Genomic DNA, 12782 nt, shown 5'->3' on the forward strand with positions numbered 1-12782 from the left:
GTATTGAGGAAAACATAGCACCTAAGTAAGACCGTGACATAATTAGATATTCAGAAAAAATAATAGGCCTTGTACATGGTAGAATTTGAAAGGAAAAGAGACAGTGATAAGAAATATTTATCCACCAGGAATAAGCACTTGGTGGTCACTCTCCCCTGTCGAATTCACTTTCTCCATTTGGCTTCTGGCACCATTTCCTATCGCTCCTGTTCCTATCCCCTAGACACGCCTTCTCTGGCTGCTTTACACCATCCTACCCTTAAGCTTTGAAGTAGCCCAGAAGTCACTCCTTAGATAATCTCATCCCATTATATAGCTTCAAATAATAAGCCAGCGAGTTCCAAATTTATTTCCCCAACCTGAATGGCCTCCCTGAGTAATACTCATGTATCCAACTAACATCTTCACTTGGATACCTGATTGATACCTGAAACTGAATTATTTGTCTTTCTCCAAAAACTGTTCCCCACCAGAACCCCCAATTTTCCCCACCTCAGCATATAGTTGTGCAACTATTTTTCATTGCTTAGGCTAAACATGATGAGGTCACATCAATTTTTATTGGTTTCCCATAATCCCCCATCAATATATCAGTATTAGTGAATATACCAATAATCTTGATTTATCTATCCCCCTCACCAATTTATCAGTATTACCTCCCTTCAAAATAAATCCAGAAAATGTTTATACCTTGCCACCTCTACTTCTAACCTCCTAGTAGCAGAACCTACCATCATCTCTTTTCCAAATCACTTCCTCCTAACTAATCTCCTGCCTCCTCGTTGCCTTCTATAGTGAATGGTCTGATAAATAATCCATATCTCCCTTCAGGCCAAAGACTATTCCCTAGCTGCTGGAAGTACTGTAAAAGTACTCAGCTGTCTGTCCTCTTCATGAGCTGCTCTCTACTGAATGAAGCTCCTTGCCCAAAGCCTCTCCCCCTTCTCAGGGGTTGCCTGCATCCAATGGCTACTTGATACATCCATATATAAAGGCCTGGCACTCTCCTTCCAATTTAGGGCAACTCCAAAGAGCGATCCCAAATTCAGAGCTCCTCATGAGGTCAGTTAAGCTTTTGTTGGGTGTGCATTGCAACCCAATTCTCTCTCTCAATTATGTTGCTGCTTTCCTGTTTCCACGGGTGGTGTTCCTTAGAGCACTTCCATGGGGGTAAACTTCCTGTAAGCAAACTCTACCTCAGAGTCCACTTCCTGGGAACATGATCTGTCATCTCCTCTCCCTATAGTTATTTGCCACACAGTAGCAAGATTGAGCCTTTAAAACAGAAGTCAGAAAATGCCACTTTTCTATGCCATACCCTTCAATGGCTTCCTTTGTTACCCAGAGGATAAGCCAACATCCTTACGATAGCCAACAACAAACATGATCTGGCCCCTACTACTCTCCCCCCTTGCTCCCCTTAGCTCTATCTACAGTGATTTTCCTACATTCCTAGAGCATGCTAATCCCACTCCCCAGAATGTTTTTCACAAGCTCATGAGTTCCTTCACTTCCTCATGTCTCTGCTCAAATGTCACTCCAACTAAAAAAAAATTCCTCACTACTCTACATAAAATTGCCACCCCAATTCTAAACTCTTGCTAGCACTCTCTGTCCCCCTCAGCCCATGTTATTTTTCTCCAGAGCAGTAACCAGCCCCTAATGCTTGTTTATTATCTGATGTCATCATTGGATTTTAAACACTCTGAGAGCAAGGATTTTGTTTTGATCATTATTATTTCCCTAGCCACCAGAACACTATGTGGCACATATAAGCACTCAATAAATATTTGTCCAATAAACTTATTGACTGACAGTGATCTCTTTATTTGTGGATATTTCTTATATTTCTTTTCTTCTGATGAAAAGGATAATAATTTTGGTTAAACTTGGAATTAATTGTCCAGAAGAAAACAGAATCAGCCCAATTTCCTCAAGATTCTCAGTTCCAAATGGGACAGTTATTGCTGGTATGCACAGGTCCTTACTAAAAACCGAAGGTGTAAGGGCTAAAGGAAGAAGCAAGATGGAGGTAATTTCAGTCCCCTCCCTCCCCATGACTCTTCCATACAAATACTTGCAGCAAGAACAGCAGGATGTTCAAAGCAATGGAATTTCCAGTCGTCTTGATCAGAAGCAGACAAAATAGCTCCGGATTCCAGATTTTCCACCAGAGACCTGTGAGGTCTTGGGTAAGTCACTTAATTTCTCAGGGACAATTTATTTATAAAATAAAATTCTGGATTAGTGTTGCCTAATGCCCCTTCTTTAGAATACTAATCTTGCAAGATGAATGGTAATGAAGAGACTCTGTGGTCAAATAAATTTAGGAACCAGTATATTCCATATCTTCTGTTAGGCGTCTCATAGCCAAGAGGTCTTTGAAGCTTGGTTTAGCCCACAGTTTCTAACATTTATTTGGCCACAGAACCCCCTGCTTGCCTAATGTATACCAATATCCCACTCAAAATGGGAACTGCTAAATTGGACAAACCATAAAGACTTCTTTCTGCTGTGATATCCAATAAATATATAAAAAGAAAGTAGTTTGGTCAAGCAAACAAACAAAGTTTCCACAAAGTTAGTATATGAAGCACTATTCATGATCTGGGAGAGAGCATAATGAGATAGATGGCAGATGTTCTCTGTGTTACAAAGAAAAAAACAAGAGGTGTTGCACATTCCAGGTCTACCAACTACATACCCATTTGGGCAAACAGCTGACTAACAAAATATTCAGTGGCATAGGAATAGGAATTAAGTAAGTAGACGATGAATTGACTAGAAGATCTCAAAATATATCCAAAGAGGTAATAATAAAGTATGAGGCAAATACCTGGGGATGAAACATATTATTTAATAGATATACTCAGAGATTCCATAGTGAATTGTTTCTATACACATCATAAGAGCAACTTAAATGCTGATCCAAAATGTAATTCATAAAATCTTATTTCTATGTGCATAGAGTGACCCTATCATCTTTAGACTTTACATTAAAATTTCATAAACATGACAAAGTAATATTTATTGCCAATATGACTGTTAGTATAATATGATTTTATATGCACTTTTATTGAAAATAAAGCAATAGCATTCTATTTTATGTTTCAGATATATTTATGTATGAAGAATGCCCTCAAAAGTCATCATGATATGCCACAGATAAAAAATTTTATCTGTATTACTCAGTTTAGACAATGATGAAAACTGTCCAAAATGGTTCAAACATTAAAAGATTTAATTGATTACTTTTGAGACTCTAAACTCTTTACACTTGGGCTCTGCCCACCAAGGCAAATCATGGACTGCCCCCACCCACAGGGGATCTTGTTAAAGAAAAGATCAATTACCAATGTTTTGTCATTAGAGTCACACCTTGACTTTTCAAAGCAACGGCATTTTAAAGATTTTTTCAACTCAATTTTTATTTATTTATTTGAGAGAGAAAGAGAGAGAGAGTGCACAAGCAGGGGGAATGGCAGGCAGAGGGAGAGGGAAGAGCAGGCTTCCCACTGAGCATAACCTGAGCTGAAGGCAGATAGATGCTTAACCTACTGAGCCACCCAGGCACCCCAGCAATTGTATTTTAAATCAGCTTCCTCATACTTGGGCAACATAAAGAACAGACTTAATATAAGTATAAAGATAGGCATATCAAGGGACGCCTGGGTGGCTCAGTTGGTTAAGCAGCTGCCTTCGGCTCAGGTCATGATCCCGGCGTCCTGGGATCGAGTCCCACATGGGGCTCCTTGCTCATCAGGGAGCCTGCTTCTCCCTCTGCCTCTGCCTGCCATTCTGTCTGCCTGTGCTTGCTCTCTCTCCCTCTCTCTCTCTCTGACAAATAAATAAATAAAATCTTTAAAAAAAAAAAAAGATAGGCATATCAAGAAAATAACTATAACTTACTACACATTTATTTTATCTTAACCCATCATTTTTCTTTCCTATATAATCTATAGAAATACACAACCCTTAGCAGAATAACTGAACAAAGACTTCAGAAAGCCAGTTTTTATTAGTTTTGTCATGGACTATCTAACCTTGATTGGAAGAATAAAACAGGGAACAATATAAGAGTAGAAGTAACTAACAACTTGTGTTTGCAATATAGTAATGAGAACGTGGGCTATAGGTCAGAGAGTACTGGTGTGGTATCCCCCACCACTTATTAGCTATGTGACCCAAAGAAGATCCTTGATCTCCCTGACCTTCATTTATTTTGACCATAGAACTTATCACACAAACTGAGACCCTCTTAAGTCTGAAGGGTAGGGGTGGGGGAGAGCATTATTAGGAATTACTTTAGGACATAAGCATAAATGGGACTATTTGGAGCAAGACATAATCAGTCTATTTATTTGCAACACAGAAATATAATATCTCAATACTGTCAGGAGGTTAAAATGGTATGCTATGAAATATAGGAAATTTGCCAATTCATGTGTTCAGTGAGTTATTTCTCCTTTTTCCTAAATAGAAATTGGGTATTGGTTGAGGGTAGGGATGATATGAGGGGCTTATTGTGTTAGCTTAAAAAAAAAAAAAAAAAATGGAGCAGGGTGGATGATTGGCACTCCTGACTCTGCTTGGAACATTCTCTAGCAGCCTCTTCCCTGTTAACCCCTCTTAATCCCACTGAATCCCAGGAAACTCAGATTCTATGGTAAATCATTTTAATTTGCATCATGAGGGTAATACAATTTCTGAAAGACAATAAACTCATAAAATCACTAACTAACAACTCCTTCCCTGATTCCATGGGTTAGACACAACCTCCTATTGTCCACTCTCTCAGCACCTTGTACTTTTTCATAGCCTTTGCTGCTATTAAAATTACATGATTATATAATGAATTACTTTAGTATCTGACTCTCCAGTCTGAAACATAAGCACCAGGACAATGGGAAATTTCTAATTTGTTCCTTGCTGTACCCAAAGTACCTAATACAGTGCCTATCACATAATGTGGGATCAGTAAATGTCCATTCAATAAATGAACGATCGTGCACATTCATGACAGTAGTATGGAAGATTTGGAGACGGCAAGAGAGATTTGTCTTCAAGGAACATACAGTATCAGGACCCAGAGAGAAATGAATCATTTAATCATTGTATAATTTTGAAGATAGAGCACATACAAAAAACCAACCCACACTGGATATCAAAGCTGTGACCTTTAGGAGTGTATGGAAGGAATCAAGCATAAAAGGTGTGTCAGGGGCAAGAGTGAATGAAGAAAAATGGGAAAAGCATCTCTGGTTGAGATCTCCCCTCCCATTCCTGGCAGCCTCAGACTCTCACCCTGGCTACTTCACACACTTCACCTACTCATCCTGAGAACAGAACTTGTCCTACATACAATACACGTAAATACCACTGAACCATCTGACGTGATGCTACTCTTGATACTTAACATATATTATTTCTTCTATTTCCTACAACAAGCCATCAAGAGAATTATGGTGTCTGTTAGACAAGAAAAATGAGACTCAGGGAAATTAAATCCCTTGCTCAACTAGCACATGATGCAATTCGATTTGAAATTGGGTCTGCCTGCCTTCAACCCAGAGTAGTGTTGACTCTTATTTGCTGACCACTTCTGCCCCCGTTACCTTACAGATACTCATTCATAGAAAAGTGATAAGAAAGGAGGTAGGAGGGGCAACTGGGTGGCTCAGTGGGTTAAGCCTCTGCCCTCGGCTGAGGTCATGATCTCAGGGTCCCGGGATTGAGCCCCTCATTGGGCTCGCTGCTCGGCGGGAAGCCTGCTTCCTCCTCTCTCTCTGCCTGCCTCTCTGCCTATTTGTGATCTCTTTCTGTCAAATAAATAAATAAAATCTTAAAAAAAAAAAAAAGGAAGAAAGAAAGGTGGTAGGACAGGACATTACAATGCAGAAGCCAGCAAGGATTGTGTTTTTAACATTGTTTCTATCCAGAAAAACTGGGCAATGATGAACATTTTTTTCCCAAGCCACCCTATTCATTCTCAAAATATAGCCACATACTCTGACTCTTCTGCCTTTTAGAGCTGTTACTCTCTTAGTGTCTCTATGTCGGTTCAACTATAAAAGCAATGCATACTTATTTTGCACATAGCTTTACAAGTGAAATGAGATTATCACCAGAAAATACGATTATATTGTCACTGGTATAAGTGCTAAAGCTACATAAATTTCAATATGGATAGTACAATACAGATACAGAAAAAGTGTCAGATATTTAAATATGACTAAATATATTTATGATAAGTATCTCAATATATTTAGTAGATAAGATTTATCTTCAAAAGCAATGTGTGAGCTCTAACTTATGTTTTACACCATCAACTGAGTAATTCCACTAATAGAAACAACGAAATTCGGAGTCAGAATCAGATTCAAATAATAAATCTACCTATTGGTGGTATTATTGGTGGTATTATGTAAGTTACTTAAATTCCATGAGCTTTAGTTTTTTTCGTCTATAAAAGAAACATGATAAAAGCATCCAAATCTCATAGGGTTAAGGTGAAAATTAAATGACATATAAGACCCTAGCATATGGCTCAACACATAGTAGGCACACAATATATATAATTTATCTCTTTCTTTTTAGGATAGATAAAATGGAAGAGGTTTACCAAAAACTTCTAAGTGATACAAGTATCAGAATACAATCTCATTTACTTGCATGATTTCCTCCTCTTCCTCCCCTTAACTCCAAAACAAAACAGAAAGTTGAATTTTAACCACTTCACTCTCATCTACTATCATACTAAAGATATTTTATAACTCTGTGGCTTACCCACAAATGCTCAAAACCAGCTTCATCAGAAGTTACTAAACAATCAGGCAGCAAGTTAGTAGATCCAACTTTTGCTCCATATCCACCCAAAGCAATCACTACTTAAACTGAAGGGTTATCTTGGTTTTGGACTTGTTTTTTGTTTTTTTGGGTTTGGTTTTTTTTGTTGTTTTTTTTTTGTTTGTTTGTTTTTGTTTTTTGTTTTTAGATTTATCTATTTATTTGAGTGTGGTGGGGGCAGAGGAAGAGGAGGAGAGAGAGATTCCTCAAGCAGAGGAAGAGGAGGAGAGAGAGATTCCTTGAGCATGCAGCCCCAGGCAGGGCTCAATCTCATGAGCCTGAGATCATGACCTGAGCTGAAACTAAGAGTCCAATGCTTAATAGACCAAGCCACCCAGACACCCCTGAAGGGTTATTTCAGTGAAGGTTCATATTCATTGTAAAAGATAAACTGAGTGGATGGAGAGTTGTATATGAACCACATTATATTGAGATGGTCTTTCCTTTCGATTTTTGGTTTGATACTTAGAAATTTTCACCCAAAGGAAACCTAGTTGCTGGCGACAACAATATATTCCCACAAGATGAGAGATGTCCTGGGAACCCATGCTCCTGTGAAACTTTCCATGAAGACAGGAATTAATGATTCTTTGGCTCACCACTGCATTCCTGGTGCTTAACTTTTGGTCGGTACGAATATTGTTGAAAGAATTAATAGTATACACCTACCCTCGAGAAAATAAGAGGTAAGAAGTAACGGTGCCATGTGTCAAGTGTAAAGAAATAGAAAACAAAACACAAAGCTTTTCTGTGCATAATTCACCTTACCTAATGGTAATGCAACTGTAAGTCAACCTTCTACTGGCACTTCTCTGACTACATTACATTAGATGATAGAAGGCTTCCTAGGTCAGAAATGGCTACTGTTTCACAGGTGAGATATTAGGAAGCAGTAGAGAAGATAATATGAAGAAAACATTTTTCTTTGTTTACTTCTCATAGTGTGTGATGAAGTCATATGCAGGATAAACAAAGCAAACATTTCAAGTCAATACAATAGATCATTTAAAGGTATTCTGTACATCACAAAAGGGACACTGAACTAGCAACCGTCTTACCCGAGAAAAAGCACTTGACCTATTTATCAAATTTGCCGACAGATTAAAACAAAGAGACTATTAAAAAATTTGCAGTGAGGGCGCCTGGGTGGCTCAGTGGGTTAAGCCACTGCTTTCGGCTCAGGTCATGATCTCGGGGTCCTGGGATCGAGCCCCGCATCGGGCTCTCTGCTCAGCAGGGAGCCTGCTTCCTCCTCTCTCTCTACCTGCCTCTCTGCCTGCTTGTGATCTCTCTCTGTCAAATAAATAAATAAAATCTTTAAAAAAAAAAAAATTTGCAGTGAAAAATAGCTCCCTCATTTCCATAAAGAAACTAGATTATCTCACCCACAGGGATTTTGTGATAATTAAATAAAATTGTACATAAAACCTTCCCAACATGGTGCCTACCGTCTGACAAAGCCTCAATAATGATTAGCTATTGCTGTAGTTGTATGACATAATACTGAGTTGCCCAAAGCAACTAGCAATCTTACATTAATTATATATTTAAACCAATAAATGCCAGTTACATAACCATCATTTTAAAATTTCACAGAAATATTATTGCTGATATATACTCCAAAGTATTTTTCTTTAAAAATCAGTATTTTGTTTATTCTGATCAATTTTATTGTTTTTGCCCTCATAGTTCACATCTCTGTATATAATGCATTATAGACATTATTATAACTATATAACTATTTTCACCTGTGATTTTGTTAATTGGTAAGTCCACATGCAAAGACAAACCTATTCCCTTCAAATCTGCCTATTCCAATTATCAACACAGTCTATACAGAATCCTTTTCCAAGAGTCTTTGTTTTTTAATATCACAGTGCTATTTTATTCAAAATCTAACTATAGTGTTTCTGCAGAAACATTTTCAGAATCACTTCTCAGTCTTTTGAAAACACGTATTGCTGCTAATAAGTCTGTTTACCTGAAAAGGGTTAGGGATGCTGAGCAGGCAGGCAATCTGTAAGTCTTAGATTCCAATACGTTGCCCATACTGTATCATGTACAGCTATGTATATATACCTGTTTTTTTTCAAATCAACATGTGACTGTGTAGGAGATGGGGAAGGGTTCAAACTATGCACAAATAAGTTCTAGAGGTTCTAATGACATTCAGCTGAGCACTCTGTAGGCATAAAGGAATTTGAGACACAAAAAAATCATTGTCCCAGTGCACAGTTACTAAAATGTTTTCCTGTAAAGATAGAATGTCCCCTTTCTTTCTGAAGACATTTACCAAGGTCCAAAATGTATCACTTAAATTCTCTCAATAAGCTTACTAGTAAAAATACAATATACTTTCCCTCAGGATTTCAAATTTTACTCAGATTATTTTTTTAAATATTTTCCTTTAAAAACTGACATAAAAAATAAAACTATTTCCTCTTTGAAATGGTTTTTGTAGCAAAGAAAAATGAATAATCCCTAAGTACATTTAATATTTCCTTTGAAAATATACATGAGATTTTTATCTCAGAAAATAAATAATCCATGGCCTTGTGTCAATTCATTACTTTTTAAAGAAACCTTTGGCTTTTCTAGAGTACTAACCATGAGCTTAGCAGCCAGAAAGATTACTTGACTTCTTGCTGCCTCAATTTTCTCATCTGTAAAATAGGAATAATGAGAGTAGCTACATCACAGGGCTGTGCTTACATGAATTAGCAAACATAAGTCCTGGCAACAAGAGCTGGCATAGAGTATATGTTCAATAAATATTAACTGTTATTATCAGCTATTATTTACAATAGAACAACGATATATGTTTAAGTAATTCATTCATTATTTCCAACCTTCCTTCATCCATTCTCACATCCGCTTTCCAACACTCCTAAAGATAATAAATGAATGACCTCATGCCGCTCAAATCACTGACTTGTTTCTAAACATCTGTGTCATAGATATTGTTGGCTCTTTTCATCATTAAGAGAGCTTTCCTCTTGGCCCTCTCTGAGTGCTCCTTGCCCTGGTTCTGCCCCAGTCATTCTTCTGCTTCTTCTCCTTGGGTTCTCCTCCTGAGCCCAAAGACTTAGCACTTAATGCCTCTTCTCTTTGGCTTGAGTTTCCTCCTTCCCTGATGGTTGTCCTGTACTCTGTCATTTCAACACTTTGGAAGGCTAGCTGGCTCTCTGAGTTCCCACTGCTCCCTCTCCCCACAACTCCAGCTTCCCCACTTCTATGTTTCACTTGCTGGCTCTAATACAAACACCACAGTGCAAGAGGTTGGACTGGGGAGTCTGACAAACATGGCCTGGCTCTGCCATTTACAAGCTGCATGACCTTGGTCCATCTTCTTAATTTCTCGAAATCTTCATTTCCTCATTTGTAATAGATCAGGTAGAAAACCTAGGTTCCACTGAGTAATACAACAGGTGTAAAGCATTTGCTATAGTTCCTGGTGCATGGAAAGCACTCAACGTATGTTAGATGATTATTTCCATTGATGTCCAGTTGAATATGTCCAAAATATTTTGACATTCCATATACTTATATAAAATAACTCCTCCATAAGTTCTAGAAATGCTTTACTGCCACTATCACTTCCCAGACACCATACTTTAGCCTTCTTATTATTCTTACTTGTTTCCATCATCTGAAATAAAATCTAGTAATGTCTTCTTCAATTGCAATTTTTAAAAAAAAATTAGCCTTGTATTTTGCTGCCCAGTTTAAATATTATATTCTGCACCCTCCTCTACTGGTAGGTGTGGTCCAGTGATTAAGCTGTGGCCAATGAGATGCAATTAGAAGTAAATCTCCTTAAAAAGGTATGGCATGTCCTTCTTGATTTCATCCTCCATCTTGCTGTCTACAATTTGCATGTGATGGCTGGATCTCTAGCAGCCATATTAGACCATCATGATAAAAGCTTTACTCTGGACATGACAGAATGATACATGAATTAGCAGAAGGAACCCTAAAGTGAGGTCAGGACTGATAAGCTCTGAACTTTTTCTTTTCTTTTTCTTTTTTTTTTTTTTACTAATGTGAGAAGTAAATACCTATCATGAAATTTCTTGTCCACAGCCAGGTCTAACCTTAAGTGAATCAACATTTCAATGTCTCTTACCTAATGGGCATCCTTCATTCTAATGAGGCCAGGTCCCTCACAGGATCCCGAGCTGCTTTGTCTCAAACTGCTCCATTTGCCCGGTTCTCTTCTCACCTCCAAGCATCTTGGGTTTCCAAACCAAAAAGGTTCCAACCTACCACAAACCCATATCTAATTTTTAAAGCACTCAACCCTCTCACTCTCACCTGAAGTTTGTAGCATTTATATTCTCTTCCACATTATCATTTAAGCCTATTAGAGAATCTTGTGGTTTGAATTATTTGTAAGATCCTTAAAAACCAGGTGTTTTGGGCTGGGTTCTCCAGAAACGGATCCCAAGACAAAGTTCAGGGTGCCAGTTACTTAAGAGGCATGAACACCTGTTAGAGGAGGAGGACAGAAGCAGGAGTGGACAGAGGAAGAAGTTGAACCATGACACAAACCCGACAGAGCCTGGGCTACTTGCTCGGGGAACTGGGAAATGATTATTACCACGAGACCATCCTCTATGCAGCCAAAGAAGGCAGGCCTTCACCCCATGAATGCTGCCTTGGAAAGGGAAGACCTCAGTGAAGCGTCTCTCCGGGAAGTGGCAGACTCAGGAGGAGGTCACGTCCACAGGCTGTCTGCCAGCCACACTTCCCACTGCTCAGCAGCAAATCTGTCCTGAAGGGGCTGCTGGACACCACATCTCTGTGTCCATTGCCTTGGGTCTGGATTGTATGCTTCTCTTCCCACAACACCTACTTTAATATTCAACTTAGAATAGGTATGTGATAAATATTCATAGGATGTTTTATGAAAACATAGTCTTTGCATAACCTAAACAATATAATCGCTATGAAGTTCCTAAGATGAATCCACTCATGCCCTAAGGAAGGTATTTAAAAGTTCTTTTGTAAGAAAAAAATCTTTTCAAAACATTTGCCTACCTCTTCCTGGAGTCAGCACTGACTTGGCAAAAGGTTTAAGTCCCTTGTTGTGCAGAACATGCCTTTTTCACTGAGCTCCATATAACACCTCCCTCCATGCTAGATGTACTGGGGCCTCAGACACACTCCACCAGAAGCACAAGCCAGCGGGAGAGAGCTTCCCATGAACTTTCTTCATAGAAGGCACACAGTGATCACAGGGAGGAACTTCCAAGGAAGAACACTGTCAAACATCTTGAGATCAGGAAAGCAAATTCAGCACGCCTCTCATACATTCCAATTCTCTTTCACTCCAAGCCCTTCTGGGGGGTCTCAAAGAGTCTCAGACATTGCTAAATGTCTCATAAGTTTCTCTCTCCCCTTTGCAAAGGGGTCCATAGAAAATGACATAAGAAAGCAGCCAACAGTTTGTTTACCCCCTTCTTCCTTCCTGCCCCAAATCCTGTCCACTCCCAGTACAGTCTAATTACATCAGATGCAGGAACTCAAAGAGGATTGTGGAGGGGATGGAAGGGAAGGAAATGCGGAATTGCGTGAGGGTCTGACTCCGGAATCAGCAGCAAACAGGACAGAGGGGAAAAGGCACCTGAGGGCTCAATATTAACACTAATAAATGAAAAGCCAGTCGAGGCTTAGCCAAGACCCACCAGCCTCTCACTCCATCCTGCCCCTTTGTGAGCAGAGGTCGCAAAAGTCTGTGTTCCAACCACGTAGCTGAGTTGTGACCGCGGCTCTTATTTTGGCCTACACACGAGCGTGATTGAACAATCACAAGGTGAGTTCACGTTGCGGGGCCGCCTGCTGCAAATCTGCCCCATCTTCGTCCACCCGCTGCTTCCCAGAATATATCTTTATGGTAATTTAGCCACTTTAAGAATCACTCCCATCTGTTTCTC

Source organism: Enhydra lutris, unplaced genomic scaffold (genome assembly GCF_002288905.1).
Source record: "Enhydra lutris kenyoni isolate GAN:26980312 unplaced genomic scaffold, ASM228890v2 scaffoldscaffold28, whole genome shotgun sequence".
Classification (NCBI taxonomy): Eukaryota; Metazoa; Chordata; class Mammalia; order Carnivora; family Mustelidae; genus Enhydra; species Enhydra lutris.